The 25,414-nt window shown below is 40.5% G+C and overlaps 1 protein-coding gene across 8 annotated transcripts in view; it reads right to left on the bottom strand.

The window, feature by feature from the left end:
- Positions 1-24,894, bottom strand: part of SHANK2 (SH3 and multiple ankyrin repeat domains 2) — a 315,835-nt gene extending 290,941 nt beyond the window's left edge. For 4 of the 8 annotated variants that reach the window (XM_033150235.1, XM_033150297.1, XM_033150242.1 and 1 more), the window contains exon 1: positions 24,745-24,894. The gene's annotated coding sequence lies outside the window, so the exon portion shown is untranslated. The remainder of the gene's footprint in view (positions 1-24,744) is intronic. The other 4 variants (XM_033150251.1, XM_033150259.1, XM_033150269.1 and 1 more) reach the window with 1 other exon arrangement.
- Positions 24,895-25,414: the final 520 nt, after the last annotated feature.

Raw genomic sequence — 25,414 nt, 5'->3', positions numbered from 1 at the left:
TTCTGCTCACAAGAACACTGAACCCAAGCCCCACATGAATTGTTTACATGAAACACACTTCAAGGATAACAAATGAATAATTATATAGAAGTACATTTATTCAGATTTCAATCTGTTTCTGTCTAAATTGCGAACATGCAGCAATACCAACACCGTGATCCTATACATGCCTATTCCAAAGTCCCATTAAGTTCAATGGGAATTACTCCTAGGTAAGAGTTTATAGGAATGCCACATAAATGAAATGGATTAGGACTGCGAGTTTAGAGGGAAAACTGAATTTGCTGTCCAGTGACTGGGCAGAGTAATAGCTGAAATATATCCACCCCAGAAACAGTGATATGACAGGCAAAAATGGTATTCTAATCACAACTTCAGTTCATTACCATTTATAATATTATTAAGAACATTTAGAGAAATCAAGGAACAGAAATGATTATAGTTTTATAATCAAAGTGTGCAGAAAGCATTTAGAAGCCCTTGCAGGAAACCAACAACTCAATCTTGCACTGGAATATTTAAAAAATACATTATAGAAACTGAGTTAAATGAACATATTGCATGATTTTTCTTCTTCAAATAAAGTACTGTCTACCATAGATATTTATCTTGAAGCTGAACCCACAACAAGTACAGCTACAGAGCCATATTTTCAATCATGTGAAAGTGAGCAATAGTGAATTAAGATGTCCTGGCCAAGCAGAAACCCTTGGAGGTTGTATAGTTGTTTTGTACTTACAGCTGTGTAAGTGTTGTTGCTGCTATAAGAAACAATCTGCAAAGGAAATGCGCTAGTTTAAAGATGATATCATGTGACAACTCTGCACCAGCACTGCTGAAGACACAGATACAAACACGTTGACTTAGGAAGTAGTCAAACATGGCAGAAAGCCCTTTTCTGATATGAAAAGATTAAATGAGCACGTGTTGGGGCATCACAGCAGCAAATTCCTCTCCTCTGTGTGTTCATTGTGTGTGTAGGGAGCCAGCACATGCAAAGATAAGAACATAGGAAGAGCCCTACTGGATCAGAACCAAGTCCCAGATATTCAGCATTCTGTTTCCACACTAACCAACCTGATGGCCATGGAAAGGTTACATGCAGGACATGAACATGGTTGTATGTATAATGGGTTGTATCCACCTAGACAGCGGAGAGCCAATGAAATTAATGGGCATAGTCACTCTGAGTTATGACTAACATTGGATACAGCCCCTTATAATGAATGTACAAAGGGAGCAGGAGGACTCTGCCACTGTGATGTTCATTTAAACTGTTTTTAATAACACAAAAGGGGTAAAGTGTAAACCAAAAGAGAACTGTAAACCAATAAACTCAGTTGCATGAGTTGATCACACATCCACAGTCAACTGCAGGTTCATATCTGCACAGGTACATACAGGCCACCAATGCCATAGAAGAAATCAAGGGGAATAAGCAAGCACTAGAATAAGCAAGCATTGATATATTGTCACTTCTTCCAACTGATACAGAATGTATTCACAAAAATATCACTAGCATCTCTAGAATTCGCCATCTTGGCAGCACTATGGTGCTGCTAGTCCTGAGTTTGCAGTGAGCCCACACACACCCGCACAACTCTCTGTTTGCCATTCTCCAGCCGACCTGTCTTTTCCATGGAGGGGAAAGATAATTAAGTCAATTCTGTGAATCATATCCACCAGACCATATCTATTCCTATGATTTACTGATCTCTAACTCACTGCTAGAGTGAGTAAAAGACACAGTGAATAGGAGAGAAACTCCTCTTCAAAGTCAAAACAAAGTTGAAGAAATAAAATTCATAGCTGACATTTATAATGCAAGTTCACTTTCACAAAAAGAAAAAAAGAGGGTAGCATGCTTCTATTAAGAGAGGACCATAAAACACTTCTGGTGTGAACTATTTTTTCATCCACATTAAATAAACGGAACTTTCATACACTTCCCAAAAACAGCATACCTTTGTAGCGTAATTGAACCAATTATTATGTGTAAGGCTGCAATCCTACATATACTTACCTAGGAGAATGTCCTCTTGAACTCAAAGTGACTTACTTCTGACTAAATATATATAGGATCACACTGTAATGCTCCTCTGCACTGTGAATAAACCCAATTGAACACAATTTAATGAATGTAATATGTTAAAATATGTCACTTCCTTGGCTCACTTATTTCTTGCTATACTAACTGCTTGCCAGATTCAACACAGGATTTCTACTTCTTGTGGCTCTTTAAAACTTACAATTGCACCATGACACCTAAGGTGAAATAGAAGATTTATAGCCCATCTCTGACATTGCTCCATCCACACATTGCTTCTGATTATGAAGCAGCATGGTGTTCTCATTTGCAGCTGCCTTTCCCATTTGCAGACTCCATAAATGTCAGGAGCGTGAACAGAGAGGAAGGAGTAAAGGCATTCTGGAATGAGAAAGTAAGATAAAGCTTTACACCTTCATGAGCAAAGCTCAAACAAAATTACAGCCAATAAGCCATGAACTATGCTGATATCTATCCTTGATGTTTAAGAACTTTTAAGCTTACTTACAGAGCAACTTCAATTCATCATGCTGCACGTTTATCTGAAATACAGCTAAATGGAATAGGCTATTCACTTTCATTTGTTTATTTATTTTTTACACCTGAACAAATCATTTGGATTGATGGAGCTATTTGCTGAATGTACGGTTGCCTTCCTCCCCTCTCATGTACGTATGTTCATATATTACACTTTTCCAAATGGCTTTATCAATGCCCTTCAGAAAACTAATGCAGTACATTTATGATGTAATAAATTAAGGGAAATAAGAAAAACGGGAAACATCTCACATGCTTCTTTTTATTTAAAACATTGGCTACATCAGCCCTGGATAGTGGCCCAATGTTGCAATATGGTACTAATATTGGGCCAGAGTGTATGAGAACCCTGCAGTATAGTCCAGTGTTTTTATCCAGTGTCTTGCTGTGTCGTATTGTTTTTGTCTTGCTTTGTTTTATAGGGAAATTAAGGTTGGGATGATGCCAAATTCTCCATGGGGTGGGGGTATCACTGGGATTTTGGGGTGTGGATTGTTTCTGTTTGAATAATACTAAAACGGGTATGTTCATGTCAAATCATTTCTACTCAGAAAAGAAAAGGGTGGCTGTTTATGACTTGTGGTGGTAACGCTGCTGCAGTCATCGTGAGGTATGAATAAATAACCAGCAAATGGATACACCGTTTGCCTTTTAACCATTGAATCATGAATTAATTCAAGCATGGGGACATGAACCTTGCTTGCTGTAAATGTTACGATCTCTTTGGATGAACACTCCCGCCAACCACCTGAAATACCACAACTCACCTTGAGCTGAATGTAGCATTGCCAGCAGAAAATAAACTGGCGAAAGACCAAACAGAAGCATAGTTTTACAGGACATGAAGCTTAAGATTTTTGTCACACTAGTTTACATTCCATCTGTCAGACATCTCATTATTTGTGTGGGGGTGTTGATTTATTTCTGGGAACTCCACCATGCCCGAAAAAGAGGGTACAGTTTTTTGTGTCCTTTTTCTTTTGTGTCATTTTCTTGCATACAGAAATGCCATGCACTTCTTAAGAAATGAATATTACAAGAATTTTAAAGCAGCTGGAGTGGGCTTACTTGCTCACTGACTCATAAGGACCAAGTTGTAAGAACAATATGTCTTAAGTTTATCACTTTACAAATTCTGCTCTATTTGTCTGTTTGTCATAAACAATTTAAATTAATCAATTATTATTCAATTCAATTCCAAGGAAATTAAACAAATAGATTCTATATTAGCACCATTACTGCAAAGTGTCTTTTGTAGATTGGCAAAAGTTAAATCTGATTGACTGATTGAGAAGATGAGGATGGTCAAGATCTTAGAAAGTGGGAAAACAACAACAAAGAGAGCAGAAAATAAATGAAAGACAATGTCTCCTGAAATTCAGAACATGGGAAGTCCCCCATTTGAAATTTTTGAATTCGGAATATATAATTGGCTGTATTATTTGTATTGTAATTTGATATGATTTGGTATACTGTAATTTGTTAATAATTGGTTGGTTTCTTAATAAAACTGAATAAAAAAAAATTTAAGTTAAATCTGCATCTTGTTTTGGAAGATGAGGCAAAACAAATTTCCCTAGCCTCCTTCTGTTGAAAAGCACCGAAGAACTGGATTAAGAATTACAGATCCTGCGCTTCTGAATATTCTGCTAAGGACTTCTTTACACAATACTTTTTTAAGTGTGGCCCTAAAATATATTGAGTGCATGTCACAAGCAGGTACATGAAAATGTATTCATTATACTGGTTATACCAACACAAGTTACAGAACTAAAATTAACTCCAATCTGGATTTTTTAATTGTTTTTTTTTTAATTCTCCACTGAATTTGATGTTCATGGAAGCTCCATGTATGAACATATATCCTTCAAAGTGAAACAAGGAAGATTTGTTTGTGTAGAATCACCCTGTAGCCTACGCACTGTTACTCTCATAGAACCTTGAATTCAGAGGTTAAGGCTGCAATCCTAACCTCACTTACCTGTGGGTAAGCATCACTGAATCCAACAGGACTTCTGAGTACACATGCAGTGTCAAATCTCTTGGATTAAAGGTAGCCTTAACCTTAAGAAACTCAAACAATTTTGGCTTTTAATCCTTAGCTAATGCAAGAAAGTGTTTTGCTTGGCTGACAAACTAATATGGAATGCCTGCAGTTAACAGTAAAAACAGCTCATACACAAAACACATTTCAATTAATTTCTTCTCAACAGATGTTTATAAATAAAATGACTTTCTGGATCACTTCACTCTAGCAAAATGTGTGATTGTGTAGCAGTCCAGATGGCTCCATTTTGTTCTTCTGCACCTTTGTGAGCAATAATTTATATGGTCCCCCAAATGCTCATTAGTTATCATTTCTCTACAGGGCAGCAAGACCCACCCCCAGTAATAATTAATATTTTGCAAACTATGTGGCACATCTGGCTTCCATTCACCAGAGAATTTAGATTGTGCCAAATACTGCCCCAACGTGCTATTTCTATTGACATATGGTCAAAGGAAAAAAGCAATTAAGAGGTTCCTTTTATTTAGTTGTTTGTTTACTTACATATTTAAAATATTGATATACCAACTTTCTCATATCAAAGCCATTAAAAAAATCATAACAATGTAATCAAACAATATAAAACTAAAGTAAAATAAAATAGTAAACAATGGAAACAGTACAAACACACAGATTCAGTTGCCCAACCTGCCACAAGCCACCTGAAATATCATCCCTTTCAGAAAACTGTAAGGAAGGAACAGGTTTTGATCTCCACGAGGTCATTCCTCAGCTTTATGATAACTGCCACTTCTACCCATTTTTTTACTGCTACTTCACATTAGCTACGAATCCCTTGCAGATGACCGCAGCACCTGGAGACAGACAGTCAGGTTGTGCATCCATAATAATAATATTATTATAATTTATGAGAAGACCCTATGACAGGAATCAACTATCCATACTAGCTATACATAAACAATATAACTTCAGTTCAGTTTGAGTTAAACAGAGTTATCTCAGTGTTTTCAAAATCAGAATAAGGGCAAGAATACAGGGTGAAGGACTATATACTCATCTTTAGATTTGTACAGACATAAAATTTACTGTGGAAAGAGTTACGTCATGACTTAATATTTGAAAATGGCACATTTCAAACAGCTTGACAGCAGTACTTATCCATACATGTCTGAGAGGGTGTCATACTGAGCATAAAAGTGCCATTGTCTAATAAAACATACATATACAGGTAATTGAGCTGCATATCAATGTTATTTGCTGGTGGCTGTGGATACACTACTGTAACCGATTGGTCCTAGGTTAAGGGCTTCGGAGTATCCCCAGGGAGTTAAGAGTTAAGTTGCACTCAGTTAGAGTGACAGTTCGCTGTTGGGAGGCGGGACATTCTGCACTTTAAAAAGGAGGGAGCAGCCTTTGAGAGAGGAGAAGAGGGCAGAGGGAGAGTGATGACTGGAAGGTAGAGGGTGTGGGGGCCAGGATAGTGGTGGTTAGGTTTGAAATAATGTTGATCAACTGAAGGAAGAAATGCTCTATCGTAACTAAGCTTGTAAACAAAAGAAATATTAAGACTGTTATGTTTGGTGAAAAATAAAGCCTTGTTCTTGTTGTGCCAAGACATATCGTCAATTATTTGATCCAGCAAGTTAGGAGGGCTCAAAAGAGGGTGAACTCGGAGAAGTGGGCCAAAAGACTTACAGGGTGATAAGTTAGGTCCTGGAGTTACACTAAGGAGGGGTGCAGGGACTAAAAGCCTAGAAGTGAAACATTTGCCCTGTGAGCTGAGGTAACAGTAGCAGGGAGGGATCATACGTGAGTGAAACCCTGGACTATAGGCCAAAAGGACTTTACATCCCAGTAGCCCAGAGCCAAGCCTATAACCGGCCACGGTAGCTGGATTGGAGTACCCTTGTTACTACAGGACCCCGAGTGGAGGGGCGGGGAAATGTTGGCAGTTTAGACGGACCTCCAAGTACAGGTGGGGTGGGTGTGTAAGAGTACACGGCACGCCACCACAGAGAAATAAATAGTAACAGGGCGAATTTGAGAGGGGTTCCATCGCAACTACATACAAGGTTTATACACTGGCCTTAGCAGTCCAAAATATCAGACAAAATTTCATTATACATCATGGGATCCAATATGGTGGGGAACACTTATGCTTAAAATATACCTCCTTATTGTATTTGTATAAATTTGTGGTGATCACTGGTTTTTAGCAAGTTAATCTGACTGACTGACAGACTGATTGACTGCATATCAATTGTAGACAGCATTGATGATACCTGATTTTGTTTTTTTTAATGTTGTGTACTTTGAATTTACTAATGAAATTCAAATGAACCACCTGTTGTCTTTAAAAATAGGCTGATCACATTCTGGATTTATCAAGTAAATTATTCTAAATATGTTAGGTTACAAATACGGAGAAGTGCTGTATAATGTATAGTATGCAATCAGATCCCCTTAAATTTATGCTGTGCAAGTTCTCTTTAAATGGCAGATATTACTAATAAAAAAGCAATGCACACTTAAAGGTAAAGGTAAAGGTAAAGGGACCCCTGACCATTAGGTCCAGTCGTGTCCAACTCTGGGGTTGCGGCGCTCATCTCGCTTTACTGGCTGAGGGAGCCGGTGTACAGCTTCTGGGTCATGTGGGCAGCATAACTAAGCCGCTTCTGGCGAACCAGAGCAGCGCATGGAAAGGCCGTTTACCTTCCCACCGGAGCGGTACCTATTTATCTACTTGCACTTTGACATGCTTTCGAACCGCTAGGTTGGCAGGAGCTGGGACCGAGCAACGGGAGCTCACCCCGTCGCGGGGATTCGAACCGCTGACCTTCTGATCAGCAAGCCCTAGGCTCAGTGGTTTAACCTACAGCGCCACCCGCATCCCTTAATGCACACTTACTTGAAAGTAAATCCCACTAAACTAAATGAGACCAACTTCTCAGTAAATATGCCCATGTTTGGGCTGTAAGTAAATTAATTTTCAAAGACTGTGATAAAAAAACAGCTGTTTGCATGAAGCAGACTATACATACCATGTTTTTAAACATTACCATGGCTGACAAAAGTATATAAATTATTATTATTATTATTATTATTATTATTATTATTATTATTATTATTTATATACCACCCTATATCCAGAGGTCTCAGGATGGTTCACAGAATAAAATCATAATATAAAACCACAAAATATATAATCAAAAAACAACAACACAATAACCCCCCCCCCAAAAAAAAAACCATTTTAAAAGGGCATAGGGTGTCAATCAAATCAACCAAAGGCCTGGTTAAAAAGGAACATTTTTGCCTGGCGCCTAAAAGTGTATAATGAAGGGGCCAGACAAACTTCCCCGGGGAGAACATTCCACAGACGGGGAGCATGTACTCCTTAACAATTTTCCTTTAACACCCACAGACTGTATAATTCAAATGTTTCGATCCACTGAGTGGTTATAACGATGAGCAGCCCTGCAGTGCTGAATTTTTACTATGTACCATCACAAATTAATTATGTGATGTCTTCTTAGCAAATTGGAAACGAAGCATGAATTAACTACGTAAAATTGTTTCAAAGGGGGCAAAAGTAACATCCATTAGAGGGTTCATTACTAGAAGCATTGTAAGGTAAAATACTGTATCGATGTGTTGAGCTTTTAGCTGGAGTAATCTGTTCATAAAGAAGACTGCAAATTGCTTACAACACAAGCTATTCAAGGCTTCCATGGCTTTAACAAGGTGGAGTGGCTTTATAAGAGAATTAGACAAATGCATGGAGGACAAGGCTACCAGTGGCTACTAGCCATGATTACTCTATGTTCTGCCTTCACTGTCAGAGGCATTACGCCTCTGAATACTTAGTTACTGGCAATCACAGGTGGGCTGAGTGCTGTGGTGCTCCTGTCCAACTTTAGGCTTCTCACAGGTATCTGGTTAGTCACTGGGCTAGAGGGGCCACTGTCCTGATGTACTTAAAAGTTTGAACTTTGTACAGAAAACTCTTCTGCAACCAATGAACAACAGGTCTTGAAATGAATGAAGTATGTGATTGTGTGTGTTCCCCCCCACACACACACTTGATAAATAAGACATGTAAAGGTAAAGTTAAAGGTAAAGGGACCCCTGACCATTAGGTCCAGTCGCAAACGACTCTGGGGTTGCGCCGCTCATCTCGTTTTATTGGCCAAGGGAGCCAGCGTACAGCTTCCGGGTCATGTGGCCAGCATGACTAAGCCACTTCTGGTGAACCAGAGCAGAACATAATTGGGGGCAACATGTTCTAGCAACCATGGCGTCTGGGCTGGGGAATAGTTGTGTCCCACCACAACAGTATTTCCAACAGCAAAACTTCACTTTCCACTGTAGAAATGAATTATTACTGCTCACTTTTATAGTAGAAAACAATAAGGACATAGGTGGGGTCATAAGAAAACCACCTGACAACCCTGACTCAACGCTGAACAAGGGGGCAACTTGTGCTCCAATCCCAGTCATTTCTATGGCAATAAACAAAATGGCAGTGTGGGTGTATTCCGTGGAGAAATAGAGGGCACAGAGCACTGGAAGTCCAGTATGATCCACAAATGGAACACAACTATAAGCAGTGCTAATTGAGATTCATCACACTTTGCTAATGCAATCAGATGAGGGTCTAATTAGCATGGGGGAAATGATTAATTTGTGCAAATGGTATGAAAAACATTTTCCTGTTTCTTTTTTGTTGTTCTCCAGGGCTATAATAGCAGGGCCATACATGGGAAAAGAAGGATGAGAAACTGGAAAATGGGGCTCCCAGATCTTACCTGTGCTGACATTTGTTGCTTTGGGCTTCACAGGCCTCCCATGCTCCCTTGAGCTCAGAGCATCAAACCACAAGCTGTGGCTTACTGTAACTTGTGTAAACCACTACTAGTGGTTTATTTCTCCCAGATCAAAATCAGTAAGCCAAAAACAATGGCCTACTAAGATGATTCATTTGGTGAAGAAAGTGTGGCACAAGAGCAATCCAGCAGCATGCGTTTGTTCACTGTAAACCATTGTTTATGGCTCACCATGTTGTGCAAATTCAATCAATGTATTTAGAACAGAAGTACTGGTTTCAAAGTGTCCTCACACCATTCAGTATGAATTTCTTTTTTTTTTAATGAAAAAAGTTCTTTATTGAAATTTGTTAATGTCATTACAGTGGTACCTCTGATTACGTACTTAATTTGTTCGGGAGGTCCGTTGTTAACCTGAAACTGTTCTTAACCTGAAGCACCACTTTAGCTAATGGGACCTTCCGCTGCCACTGCGCCGCCAGAGTACAATTTCTGTTCTTATCCTGAAGCAAAGTTCTTAACCTGAAGCCTTATTTCTGGGTTAGCGGAGTATGTAACCTGAAGCTAATTCCACTTAGATATCAGCTAAGCTAAAATCATATAATGGTACAAAAATAAAGTGAAAAAACAGCAACAGCAAACTAAAGTAAAATAAATACAGACTTCCCATCATTTCCCGATATAGTTGGCATTTGTGATTTTGAATGTACTTATAATTATTACCTTACATTTAATATACTTTCTGATACTTTCTTACAACCTAGCATACCGATTTTCCTTTATTTCTTAATATTTTATGTATACAAGGGTCATTCAAACACTACCATAGATAATATGTCACTGTTATTTTTTTGTAGGTATCTCTTAAACATTTCCCAGTTTTGAGGAAATAGTTGTTTGGTGTTACCTCTTAACCTATTTGTTAATTGAGCCATTTCCATATAGTCTAATAATTTATTTTGCCATTCTGTTAACGTTGGTATCTTTTCCCCTTTCCAATTAGATGCTATTAATACACGGGCAGCCACGGTTGCATATAGAAAGATTTCTCTTCTATTTTTCGGGATGTCTGTACCAAGATTCCTAACAGAAAGGCTTCTGGTTTCTTTAAAAATGTTAATTTAAACATTTTTTCATCTCATCATAAACAATATTCCAAAAATCTTGGGACTTTTCTGCATGTCCACCACATATGATAAAAATCTATTTTTTCTCCACACTTCCAACACTTATTCGAACTGTTTTTATATATTTTGGAGATTTTTGATTGTGTAAGGTACCACCTTACACAATTGGGTTCCATGATCACTGCAGATGGTGACAGCAGTCACGAAATTAGAAGACGCCTGCTTCTTGGGAGAAAAGCAATGAAAAACCTAGACAGCATCTTAAAAAGCAAAGACATCACCTTGCCGACAATGGTCCGTATAGTTAAAGCTATGGTCTTCCCAGTAGTAATGTACGAAAGTGAGAGCTGGACCATCAAGAAGGCTGATCGCCGAAGAATTGATGCTTTTGAATTATGGTGCTGGAGTAGACTCTTGAGAGTCCCATGGACTGCAAGAAGATCAAACCTATCCATTCTCAAAGAAATCAGCCCTGAATGCTCACTAGAAGGACAGATCCTGAAGTTGAGGCTCCAGTACTTTGGCCACCTCATGAGAAGAGAAGACTCCCTAGAAAAGACTCTGATGTTGGGAAAGATGGAGGGCACAAGGAGAAGGGGACGACAGCGGATGAGATGGTTGGACAGTGTTCTCGAAGCTACTAACATGAGTTTGACCAAACTGCGAGAGGTAGTGAAGGATAGGCGTGCCTGGCGTGCTCTGGTCCATGGGGTCACGAAGAGTCGGACACGACTGAACGACTGAACAACAACAACAACAAGGTACCACCAAAACTCCATTTTCATCATATTTTCTTTGGTGGTGTAACATGCAGTAAAGTTCATGTTAGTTTTCCAGAGTGATTCCCATTCTCTCATCATAATGGGATGTCTGGTATCCTGCGCCCATCTAATCATGACCACCTTCACCTCCTCCTTGACTTCCCAGTCAAGGAGGAGTAGGTACATCCTTGTGACAATCTTGGTATCATTGTTTAACAGCACTATTTCAAATTTAGAGGGCTCACTGGCAAATCCATTTTTTGTCCTGTCTGAATGTCTCAAAGAGTTGATGATACTCTAGCCATCCTGATAATTGATCTTTTATTTCTCCATACTTCTTAAGATTTAATTGATTGCCTTCCTCAGTTAATAACATGTTATACGTCAGCCAATTTCCTTTCATATTTTTCTTTTTAACTGCCTTGGCCTCTAGGGGAGAGATCCAGCACCAAGTTTTGGTTTCCATTAAAGCTTTATATTTTGTCTAAACCTTGAACAGCACATTTCTTACAATATGACTGGTAAAACTTTTATGCACTTTAAATTTATCATAATTTAGATAAGCATGGCAACCGAAGCGATTGTCATGGCCCTCCAAATCCAATACATCTGTATTCTTCAGTTGGCACCAATCTCTAATAATAATAATAATAAAAACAGGCGGCCTCATAATATAACTTTAAATCAGGTAACTTTTCAGTCACACCATTCAGTATGAATTTCCACTCCTGGGATGAGCTCTGCAAAACAGTTTTGCAAGTTTTCATTGTGGCTCTGCTTAACTCAGGGGAAACTGTGGAGTATACAGTACTGTCCTATCACCAACACATCTCCACAAAGCCCACAAAGCAAATTTGCAACTGTTTTTAAAATGCTTGTGCACATGTGTCACTTTAAAATCATTTTAAAAGCCAGACAGAACTTCTGAAGCATGAGGTGAGAGGTAAGACTGACAGCTGACCCTGCATCCAACTTGCTGGTATGTCATAGAAATTGTGAAGTTAGAATCACACTGCAGGTGAAGAAACTGTGACTATTCTGTGAATACTTTGTCTTCGTCTTTAGTCTTAGTTTTTGCAGCGGGAAGCTGCAAATTTTCAGTCCCTATAGTGTCACATATGATAGATATGAGCTTGCATTCCTGTGGCCCCTGGGATGGTGTCCCAGGGGCCACAGAAAACACAGAAAGTGATACTGAACTAAGCTTTACTGAGAATAAGCCCACTGAACAGAGCCAGATTCAACTTGGTTGTTGTACTAGCAGAAACCAATGCAACAAATCCTTTGACAGCAATGCGATTTTCTGCCTTCTCCACCCCAACACGCCCACAGAGCCCTCCCCAAACTACTAAGGAGAACCCCCAGAACAGCACACAGGGGGAGGAGGGGAGAGATTGTTCTGTTCTGCAAGCAGAAATTCTTGTGCTGACATGATGATCGCCTTAGCGTGGAACTGAATTCCACCCCATGACTAAGTTAGGTTCATTAATTTCAATAGTTCTGCTCTGAATACCACTCTAGATCTCCCTCTCTGAGGATGTAGAGAGAGGTCCAACCTCAGAGAGGGACAACCCATGTCAAATGCCTTCTTCTCATCATCTCAAAAAGAAAAAAAACCTCTCTAGCCCTTCCCCTACCAACCACAGAAGAAGAAGAAGAAGAAGGAGAAGAGTTTGGATTTGATATCCCGCTTTTCACTACCCGAAGGAGTCTCAAAGCGGCTAACATTCTCCTTTCCCTTCCTCCCCTACAACAAACACTCTGTGAGGTGAGTGGGGCTGAGAGACTTCAAAGAAGTGTGACTAGCCCAAGGTCACCCAGCAGCTGCATGTGGAGGAGTGGAGACGCGAACCCGGTTCCCCAGATAACGAGTCTACCGCTCTTAACCACTACACCACACTGGCTCTCTCACAGAGTTCTAACATTGGTAGAGCCAAAAAAGGGATGGACCAGAGGTGGATTGGGAGTGTGTTGTGGAAAGACATGAAGTATCCATGGCATTTACATTTTCCTGACATGCCCCCAAACCATGCCAGCAATGGGCATTGAGAGGGAAATTAGTTGGTGGGAGAATGGTGGAACTAAGAAAGGTCAGAGAACCAAAGAACATGGAAATATTTTGCTAGACCAGGTCAATGGCCCATCTAGTCCAGTATCCTGTTCTCAAAGGGGAGAACCAGGTGCCTATGGGAAGCCTGCAAGCAGGACCTGAGAACAACAGGGCTCTCCTCACCTGTGATTGCCAGCAAATGGCATTCAGAAGCATGCTACCTCCCAACAGTGGAGGTAGAATATAACCTTTGAGATTAGTACCCACTGACAGCCTTATTCTCCATGAATCCTATTTTAAAGTCATTCACGTTGGTACACATTACTGCCTCTTGAGGGAACCAGCTCCATAATTTAAGTATGTGCTATGTGAAGTTCACATTATGAGACAGGGAGAAAAGCTCCTCTGTCATGAATTTTCCACCCTTACTTCCAACCTGCTGGTGAGATCCCAGCAGAACATGGATGCTTTAGTTTAGATTCCTGCATTGCAGGGGATTGGACTAGATTGCCCTCTGGGTCCTTTCTAACTCTACGATTCTATGAATCTATGACTGCATAAGGCGGATCAACCACTTATGGTTTTCACCCCTCCACCACCCCCAGCTTCAGGATTTCATTCTTAATGCACTCTTTTGTAGCTTACATTTCAAGGATAATGGTGACCAAGTGTGTGACAGAGAATAACATGCACAAACTAATCTGGCACAGAAGCTTGTTCTACAATGTCATGGAAGAATGTCAGTAAAGAACTGAGCCTACTGTAAAACAAAGTCTCCCTCTGTTTGCAGGTATTGAATGCTTTCTTTGATTGTAAAAACAAAAAGAGTGTACACTAGTAGAAATGTGTTCTTCTCTAAATTTTTCTTCCATTGAGAAACTTATGGCTCTGTGTCAAGAAATAACCAGGTTTCATTTATTAAAATGTCTTACTTTTTTGTCAAATAGCCTAAGCAGAAGAATAAGCTACACCAGAGTTGCCTGCAAAAGAAAGTACTATGAATGTTCCGTTTTAACTTTTGATTGCTTTGTCTTTAAATGTGTAAGCATTTTTCAAGCAGAGTTTTATAAATTAATAATAAACATTGTCACATGGTGTGAAACAGGCAATCGGTGTAGTGCAATGCACTACAGATCATAATTCAGGAAGAAATACATAGTTCCCTTCATCCAGAAAATGCAAACGGAGGGGATTTACTATCTTCCTGGGAGACACAGAATTCCTCATTCCCATGGCACAGGCATGTGGAAGCCAAAGTGTATACACAAGTTTATTTGAAGCCATTTAAAGGGCAAAGTGTTACTGGGACAACAGAAGACTAGCAAAAGTACTACAGAAGGACAAAGTGAAACATGAGAAACGCCAAACGATATTATATTTTGCAAAATCACCGTAACAACTCCAGCTTGGAGATGTCTCCGATAAACAAAATGAATAAAATGAAAAAGAAACCTTTCTAAAATACCCACAACCTCTCCCACCAGCACCACCACTTCCAAACTCTAATATAAACTAAGAGTGTGTTAAACATGCTATAAAGTGCCTGCTTCTTATGCAATCCTATTTCTAAGGATAGGATTCTTAACTGGTATAAAATAGCAAAGTATATGCATTTTAGTGGATCTGCACTGATCATGGGAATTTTTCATCCCACTGACTTCAATGGGAGGGATTGGAGGGGAGGCACCTCCATATCAATGACCATGCTGCCACCATGGCACAGTATAGGACATGATGTTACGCAGGACCCAATCATAACAAGCCACCAATAATATATAAAATGCACATGGGGAAACAATAATGGGTTATACTCCATGTAGTTCTATTCTGGTAGTTCCCATGAGCAAGGGCACTGTGTGTAAACACAAAGGGAGCACTGTGCACAAAGCAGCACGTCTCAATTTGAGCACATTGTTTATACTTCTCAGCCCATAACTCTAACAGGTACCTTGCCTTCGTACTCCAGACACATCCATCTAAAGCTCCACAACAAACAAGAGAAAGGGGAGCATAGGAAGCTGCCTTGTACTGAGTCAGACCATTGGTCCATGTAGCTCGGTTTTGTCTACGCTGACTGGGAGTGGCTCACCAGGATTTCAAATAGGGTTTTCTCCCAGCCCTACCTGCAGGTGCCAGTGTTCAAACACAGGGCCTCCTGCATGCAAAGCAGATGCTCTGCCACTGAACTATGGCTCCCATGGTTCTACTCATCCTTTTTGCTGTTCCTGAATACTGTGTCATGTCTGAGTGATACTGCTCTGATACTCTCTCCTCTGCCCATAACAGCAGGTAACATACAAGGGAGACACTCAACCACACATGTAAGCAAAGTCCCAGTCCAACCACTCTACTCAAACCTATTGCTGGCACTTATTAGTCACAGCCTAGATGTATGAAGCAGAACAACCAGGTACTGAACACACAGTATATCCCTACAACCTGCAACAGGGGTGGGGTAAGTCCCCACAATCACCCACCCCGGCAGAAGCATGAGTACTGGCTAAGTACCCAGGTGGCACCGCTCTTCTCTGTCAGTCCCTCACACCTATTCTGCTCCAGGGACTACGTGGTACAGCTGATGACAATTGCTTGTTATTCTCTCAGCACCTCTCCCCTTACTCTCCACAAGCAATTGTCCTATAGTCACAGGATCCACCTCAAGCGTTGATATGTGTCATCCATTAAAGAGGTCCAGCCCATGACGAGGATGCTCCCAACTCTTCTTGTGGGGTTGTTAACCTATTTGCCTCAATAGGGCTCAGGGCCTATGGTGCCTCTACACCCGGCTCACTCATACTAGCTGGAGTGCAAGGGTGCACAAGCAGTATGGTGCTGCTGCCAAGGAGCATGAAGCAGTCAGGTGGATGGAGACAAAGATAGTACATGACAGGCCTGGCTTATCAGGCATATAGTATAGAAGGAAAGAACTGATGGGACAGAAAGTCTAGAGCAGGCATAGGCAAACTCGGCCCTCCAGATGTTTTGGGACTACAACTCCCATCATCCCTAGCTAACAGGACCAGTGGTCAGGGATGGTGGGAATTGTAGTCTCAAAACATCTGGAGGGCAGAGTTTGCCTATGCCTGGTCTAGAGGGTTTATGCAGGAGCCAGTTCATTGGTCCATAAAGCACTGTTCCTGCATGCCTCAGTTGTACCTATGAGGTGGACCCTCCACTGCCTTTCCTAGGGCTTGATCACCCTCTCCTGTTCCCCAACCCTGTGTCCTGTGCATGAGCCACTGGAAGCTGCTGCCATCAGCACATGTCAACTGTACCCTTGCTCTGTCTACTTGGTTGCTTCCCAAAAGACCCTTTCCCTCCCTTCAATGGTCTTGAACCTTGTCCTCTGTGTGCTCTCTGAAGGCATCCTGCCCAGCAAGCTATGTGGGTGCTGTGTTGTGTATCTTCTCTCCTGCCTCTTCCTTGTACGCATATTGTGTGTTGCAATGCAGGGGTGTGTGCTTGGAGCATGTCCCAGTCACTGTGAGTTAATTTGATTCCATGCTGCATGTAGCTGTCATGGACTGATTGGTGGGCATTGGTGGAATTTCCAAGGTGTGTCCATCATTTTTAACACATTTTTTTTGGTATTTTCTGGCTGTGTATTTTTACTTCCTTCCCAGGCTGTGCACACATTGGATGCATCAGGTGTTCAGTCTGGTACATAGGTGGTTTTAGCTTCCATCCCAATATAATGCTTACTTGTTGATCTGTTAGGGTAGCTTAGGAAAGACACAAAATGCCCACTTTGTGTTTAAGATGGAAAAACTTGTTTTCCACCCTGAACACACACTGATAGGTATATTAGTTGGCTCGACTCTTCTAATCTCAAAAGGAGACCAGGTGAATTAAGGTCAATTAAAACCAGAGTATGGGTCATTATTTATTGTTTATTAAACTATAATTTACCTTCAAAAAGTAATTGAGTTCAATATTCATAGTGCAACAGCAAGCAGCTTCCAAAAATTAAAAAACCACAGTGTACTATGAGCCATAATGGCCTCACAAGTTGTTTTCGGATGGATGAATTCATTCTACCATTCTAGGTTAGATTTCCCCAAAGACAAATTCAGTAAATTGTGATATTAAAAAAAAACCAACCCAAGTCTCTGCTCCATTTCTTTTAATCAGCATGTTACATAACCGTTTTACTGCTTTAATATTTATTTAACTTCAACAGTTAAAATGTTAAGTTTGCAAAACAGTACTACATTTCATTATTTTAGGAAACAAATGTCATATTTCACATTATCCATTATTTTAACCAATTTACTAATAAATCTTTACTCCCCCCCCCCCAAAAAAAAACAATAGGCATTGGAAACAAACAATGCTAAAGGCCTGCATTTGAATACTGTGAATGATATATTGGTTCAAGTAAGAAAGCATTTTGAAAAGTTAGATAGGTATATTATTCCTACTTTGAGAATGTTTGTCTGTTAAAGAAGGGCTGTCTTCAATATATACTTTTTAAATATATACTTTTTAAAATCAGCTACCTATTTGCCACCCTCCAGTTTTATGTGCATTTGTTATCTAAAATTTCAAGTTACAAGTTGCATTTTATGAGACATCAGTTATAAGACTATATTCACCATCCTTGTACTTGCTCCATAATTTAAGACACGCATAAAACAAGCAATTCACAGAAGCTGTCTTAGGAAACAAGAAGATTTGAGTAGTTTGTCATAAAGAAAGTTTTCTGCATTCCAATCTTCAGATTAGATCCCGTTTTCTCGTTTTAAGAATTGGCACAATCCAAATGATGTCATTAGAACGGCATTTGCCTGTTATCAATTGCTAGTCAAATATTAACTTGATATTTTGCCTTGCTTAAATTGCTAGATGCATTTTAAATCAGTTTGGAATCCAGATGTGATATACAACTGTAGATACAGTTTATATGTGTGTGTGTGTGTGTGTGTGTGTGTGTGTGTGTGTGTACACACACACACACACACACACACACAATCAGAGTAATGGCCATTTTGTAGAACTATTTGTCTTTAGTTAATTTGTTTAAAATAAGTAACAAACCAAACTAACTCCAGTCAGACAGCAAATAACTTCCAATGTAAACTCTTTACTCAGGTTTTCTGCTCAGTGGCAAATTACTGCTGTGGCAGCTAATTAAATTTCGTGAACATGAAGTCATTCATTTGTGCACATAGAGTTCCATCCTATTCAACACAGTTCCCCATTATACCTAGCCTGCCAATTGTCACCCTTACCTTTCTCCCATAAGCTTTACATTATGCAGTTCTCAGGAAACTATTTTGATTACAGAGTTTCTCTCTCTCTCTCTCTCTCTCTCTCACACACACACACACACACACACATTGAATCAACTTACATTCTTAGGAACTTTCTTTCATTCACACTAAGGAAGGAAACAATAGCGGAAAACACAAGAATGTGGGAACTGAGCCAGGAACTGAGCCAGAAAAAGGGCTATAGTCAAGTAGGTAGCAAGATGGCTATGAGGGCATTTAAATTAGTCATAACCCACAACTTCAACATATCAGGTAGAATTCAACATTGTGTTAATTTGATAGTTCCATCAGCACAAGCATTTCCACCTGCCCTAGAACATCTCCCATCTCCTCATTCTGTGTGATGTTCTAGGGCAGTGATAGCGAACCCTATCTGCAACCCAGAACCCACTTATTTATCGCAAAGTGCCAACGCGGCAATTTAACTTGAATACTGAGGTTTTAGTTTAGAAAAAACAACTCATACAGTAACAACTTTTGTCTTAAAAGAAAAACACAATAACAGAGCTTTCAGTGATACAAGCAACTTTTTATTGAAAGGTAAAAGTTTGCATTTGGAATGCTATTGAACAATTAATGGGAAACCTCGCAGCAGGAAGAGGAGGAAGGCGGCTGCTCGGAACTCTCAGCAACCCACCAACGTGGTAGCACGCCTCTGAGCACGTGCAGAGCACTGCGCCCTCCACACCCACAGCGGAGGCTCTCCAAGGGAAACATGCGCCCTGGGGGTTGTGGCTCCATTTTGCACACACACCTGACGCCCCATCCAAGGCACTTCTACTCGGACACAAGTCCCAGGATCCACACCCAGCCTCTGAAAACATGAGCACCTGCTTAGGGATAGCATCACATATCCAAATGGGACCAATGCCCCACCCGGCCCTTCCCTTTGCGCCTCCCTAGTCACAAGGGTGCAAAGGGAAGGGCATCCCACATGGAGCAGCTGAGCAAAAGGAGCTCTAAAGGTGCTGCAGCAGACGGGCCAGTTTGGGGATTTCGGCTCTTTACTGTCCTGCTCGTGCAACATCAGAAACTGAGGGCCCACCATAATCATTGCCGGTGCTATTCCGCAACCCACTCGTGCAAAATACTAATTGCCACAATATGCCTCCAGAAGCCTCCGTGCAATTGGGTGCAATGAACTCAGGCCAAAGAATAGCTGCAACCCCCATTTTGGAGAGAGTCGGCACCCTGACGGACATTACATCCCGCTCCAGCCACGCAGTTTCCTGCACCGCCCCACCATGCACATGTGTTCCAGCTGCCCAAGTTGAGCTGAGGACTCGAAACGCCACCCTCGCCTTCTGCTGGCTCTGTGCTGAGGCGACGGCGAGCATGCCCACAGAGAAGGCTCTGAGTGCCCCCTCTGACATGAGTGCCAAAGGTTTGCCACCATTGTTCTATGGTCTATCCAGGGGGGGGGGGGAGGAACTAGCACTAGTATTTAGTTCAATCCAGCTTTTGATTTCTATTAAAAAAAAAAAAGTAGCCAGACATTTCCTTGTTTACCCACTTAGATTATTTCCATCCATCCCCAGTCTTAATTATCTCCTGAAAGTGGTCCTGCTGAGAAAAGTATTGTGATTTATTATTCCATTTCCCTCCCCCTTTTTTGCAATTTGATTTTGAAATTATCTATGGAAGCAATGTCATCAGAAACCATTATTTCAACTGATGGCTACCTTTGATGTGATTTTCAATAGACAGATAGACCTGACTCTGCCCATTACAGCACGTGTTCATTTCGGCCATGCCTACTAATCGTCAGTGCGAGATGCTCAACCAGTCTGTTAACTTCTACATAAAACTGTAGAGTTGGAAGAGACCACAAGGGTCACTTAGTCCAACCCTCTACAATGCAGGAACCTTTTGCCCAGTGTGGGGCTCAAACCCACAACACTGAGAGGTCTCATGCTCTACTAACTGAGATATCCACATGACACCAAGCTAAACCTATTTTTAGTGAAGATGTCTAATGAGTAGAGTTATGTCCAAGAATCAAGTTATTCACCCCAGTTTTATTTTTCATATGGAAACAAATTGGGATACTGGTGCATTTAAGAAAACCCTTCTTCCTCACCACTGTGTCTATTCTGTTATCAAACAGCACACAACTTTGCACTTGTCTCCTAAAAGGTATAGCTGGAATCTGTTCTACATGTATTACTGAAGGAGGCTTCAGTGTCCCATCTATACTCATATTCCAGTGTACCACGTAACTTCCTATTTTTGGCATTTACAACAGTCATTCTAATCTAAATATCAGCCTTAATGTCCACATCGGTCTGTGATACATTGTTGTTTTTACTTATTACTTCTGTAACTTTCCTACGCTGGTTAAAAATTAAATATGACCTAAGTAAACAATTCAATGGCTGGAATCCAGACCTACTATAGGTGTACCCAGAAGCTTTTTTGACATGTCCAGTGGGAATTTATCCTTTTTTTATTGAAGGGCAGAAGACCATGTCATATCACAAACTATGTTGGAAACTTGTTTCAATTTCAAAAGTTGTTTGCTACGCAGCCTGGGAAGGTTTACTGTTTGCATAACCTTTAGGTACACAGAACTAGTTGTGCCATTCTTTGGATATAATTAAAGCATGCTTTTGTTATATATTATTATTCACATTGGTCTTTATGTATTAATATAATAACATTGCCAGAGGTTATACTTTCCTAAGGCATGAAATTAAAGAGCCTTTGAAAAGTAATTGTAGCTCTTCATTATTTTTTTAAAAAAATGCTTCTAATACCTCGTGTAACAAAAGGTAGATTTCAAAAGCTGTTTCTATTGTATTTTCTCACAAATGCACAAATGAGCATAAAACATATTTTATACATAAAACCTGCCATTAACCAAACTTAAGGGTGTGACAACGCGTCAGTTTTTCAAAGAAAAAGCCCAAGCTATGAACTTCTGTAATCTTGGAAACTTCTACATAAAGGAAATAAATTGACTTAAGTACATATTAGCACCACTTACTTTATCTTCAAATTAATAGGGTATTCAAGGTATTCCAAAAAGTAGTGTATACCTAACATTGCAAAGGATGTTTGAAAATATATGTATCACAGAGGTACATATCAGCTGCAACCAATCCTGCCTCACTGAGTATTCAGCGGCTAACCCTAGTTTGCTGCCATTTTACGTGTCAAATACCCTGTGTATAAAACACAGCACACAGCTAAAACTATGAAAATCACTAGCACAAGATGTAGTGGTGGCTTCAGACGCAGACTAGACAAATTCATGTAGGCTAAAGCTATCAAGGGCTACAAAGCACATCCAGGACCACTGGGTTAGCCAATAAAAAGGCACATGGAGGTCTCCTTCAGACATGTTCAAGCCACCGTAGGGGCTGAATCTGGATGCCCTCAAACCCAAAGCAGATGTTTTTGGCCTACTACTCCCATGATCCCTAGCTAGCAGGACCAATGGTCAAGGATGATGGGAATTGTAGTCTCAAAACATCTGAAAGGCCAAGGTTGATGAAGCCTGTACTAGACTAACAGCATGGATCTCCTTGGGAGGAAGGACCTACTCAAGGTGGGGGGGGGGGGTTTACAAGCCATCACCAAATTGCAGGCAATGACCAAGAGAAGACCAATGATTATATACATCCCTCTGCTTCCTCAGGACTTTTGCTCTGTTACCAGCTACCGTCAGAGCCCATTAATTAATGTTCCAGTGCCAGCTGCATCATTAACCAAGGGCAATATTGAACCAATGCATCCCATCAGCACAAGGATTTCCATTTGCACAACAGGACTCCCCCCCCCACCTCGGTTCCTTCATCTATGCCCTCCCCAAATCTGCTCTGGGGGGTTGGGGAAAACCCCAGAACATATTTAGGGGACATGTAGATGGAAGAGAGCTGGGAGTTCTGTTGCACAGGTGGAAATCTTTGCACTGATAGGCTTTTACTCACCACTACTTTGGATACAACCCTTTGGCTCAAGTCCCCACTCATAGACATGCCCCTTGCAGAGAATACTACATTGCCAATTAATTGTTTAGGATGGTGAAGGCTGCTCTCTTTGAGAGAGCTTTTTCTGCTAATATGGAGCGGCATATAGCTGAGATTATGCTGCCTATTGACATTTTGAGTGCTGTGGACCAATTGTACTTTTTATTTTTTGCACGATTAATTAAATAAGCCACCAAGAGATGTGGAGAGCAAAAAGACTAAAAAAAAGAGTGAAATATAAATCTGAAAATGCTACCAAAGATTCCCACTTAAAAGAAATAAAAGAAACATAAATTATTCAATGTAGGGTAGCCTTTTCTAGTGGTTATTACCGTACATAGAGGGGAAACAATCCAATTATGCAACTTCGTTACGTCTTGAACCAGGCTCTCTAATTCTTTTCTGAAAATTCCACATTCAGAATTAGTTAGCATGATCTTTTTATGGTTTGTGAAACATTAAAGAGCTGTTAGAAGACCACTGGAGTAATAAAGTCAAGTGTGCTAAACCTTAAAAATTCCAGAGTGAAGCATTCAGTGTAAACTCAGTCCCTTCAAAGCTGATTATCAGAATGAATCAAGATACAGCTGGAATACATGGTTTCACAGGACAAGTGCTGAATGATTCAGAAGGTTTCAAGAGAAAGCACAGAAAACAATTCTATCAAAAGTCAGACTCTTAGAAACAGCAGTTGCTTCAAGAGAAAAGTCACATTATCAATGGCCACCATGAAGGTGTCCATGCTATCTTTTTCTTGCCTGGCTTGCACAGCAGGGAAGCACAAATGCAATTCAATTACAAACACAAACTGGAATGTCATCAGAAACATCTAATTCACCCAGTATCCCAAGGGATAGATTGAGTGGATCCATATTGCGGCTGGGAGTGTGGCAAAGTGATCAGAGCAGAGCAGACCATGGTCAACTCCCTGGCTCACAACTGGGGACCACCATTGCAGCCATAGGCATTTGGTTGGCTGGCCACTGTAAGAGCAGGACAGTGGATGAGATAAACCTTTAGCCTGATCACGTGTGTACCCAGATTGCTTAGGACGGGGCTTCAGTTGTGCCCAGGATCAGCTCCACAATCTCCTTTCAATATCAGAATATGTGAAGCAGTAAATAAGAGGGAAGTGCCTTTTTCAACATGTAAGGAAAGCCTTTCCTTAATTATACTGTTATTGCTGTATATATATATATATATATATATATATATATATATATATACACACACACACACCCCGTACACTCAGGATGGAAGCACACAAGATACCTAGGAAAGAGATGGCAGGCTTCAGCCATAGTTCTCTCCATTTATAAATTAGGTACTTGCTAAGGTTCACTCATTTCATCATGGAGAGACCAGTAATTTGATCAAATGCTGAGGTAATTGGAGAACCAACAATGCACACTTGGCAATAACACAAATGAACTCAGCCCATATTTGGCACATGCAAAGGCAACTGTGGTAACTGGCTCTCAGTTTTCCTTTTCAATGATGTTAATGTGGAAGCATTTTAATTCTTGAAAAAGTCAATGTATCAAACTTTCCTAAACAAAAAATCAGCAGCTTTACTATGCATCAACAAAACTGGCTTAGTAAAGCTAAAAGTTTGCATTAATAAAAAGTACTTTGTTACATGTGCTTTTCCATTTTGAAGAAGTGAAAAACAAGTTAGCAAAGAGAAGCAATAGCCTTCTTTAGCAACTTTTAACACTGCATCCATGTGGGTGGGTGAGCACATACGAAAACCAGAAAAGAAAAGATAGCAGATCGCAGACCCTTGCCCTATTCTCCTACTGAATGATTAAACACTAATCATTTTGTTGTTCTTGGAACAAAATCAGGGGTTTGATCAGACATTTCAAAAGGACTACCAATCTCTGAAAGGGCATCAGGTATACAAGAGTACTGTTCTGTGCAAGGCCCCTCCACGTTGTAAAACAAAGTAAACAAAAATCTTTCAGTGAAACTGAAGCCAAGAGCATAAGAGCGTAATGTTGTGCTGCAGCTGCTTGTGTAATGCATTTCTCCTTTTTTAAAATGAATTTCACTTGTTGAAGGAAGTAGCATGTCTGTAACTCACCTTGTTACTTTCCAGTTTCCCTCTCCCAAACCACCCATTTGGTACACAGAACCCTTACCTGTGGCATGTCTCAAAATATCGGTTCTTAGGAGAGCTGGCACAAGGAAGAGGAAATGTATTTATAGAAAGCAAACTTCCCAGGGAGTGCTCTGACTTTCAGCTGAAACTGTAGAACAATGAGCCTGAGTCTGTGTTATCCTGCAGCCCAGCCTCCTCTCTCCCCTGCCAATCACACAGCACACCAAAACCAATTGATATGTAAAAGGGAAAAGGCTGAGTGGAAAGTGCAGGTCTTCTCAACAGAGTCACCAAAGATGTGGACAATTTAGCAGTATATGGTCATTGCTATTCTGCTAAACTGGAAATGGAAAAGGAACTTTGCTTTCCAACTCTTAGGGTAAAAGTAACATTCTATAGCCAAGTGATCAGCCCATTTCCACAACCCCCAAAGTTTGGGGGAGCATTGGAAATCTCACTGCACTCCAGAACAAGGTTGTTCCCATCCTGCTGGAATTTGAAGGCAAGGGAAACTGATATAAGAGCAATGATGTTTGGAAAAGGGAGGGTTAAAGTGCTAGAACTGCTTCCTAGAAAGGGGAAAGAGAAAGAGACCACAGGAAAGGAAGTGGCTAGAGATTGCCATCTATACAGCCCATTACTGGTCTATCTAGGCTAGAAGAGCTGTGCCATCGACAGTTGAGGAAATCCTACGGATGTTATTGCATATT

Source organism: Lacerta agilis, chromosome 1, assembly GCF_009819535.1.
Source record: "Lacerta agilis isolate rLacAgi1 chromosome 1, rLacAgi1.pri, whole genome shotgun sequence".
Taxonomy (NCBI): domain Eukaryota; kingdom Metazoa; phylum Chordata; class Lepidosauria; order Squamata; family Lacertidae; genus Lacerta; species Lacerta agilis.
Note: the sequence above shows the minus strand (reverse complement) of the source record. Positions and strands in the feature narration are given on the sequence as shown.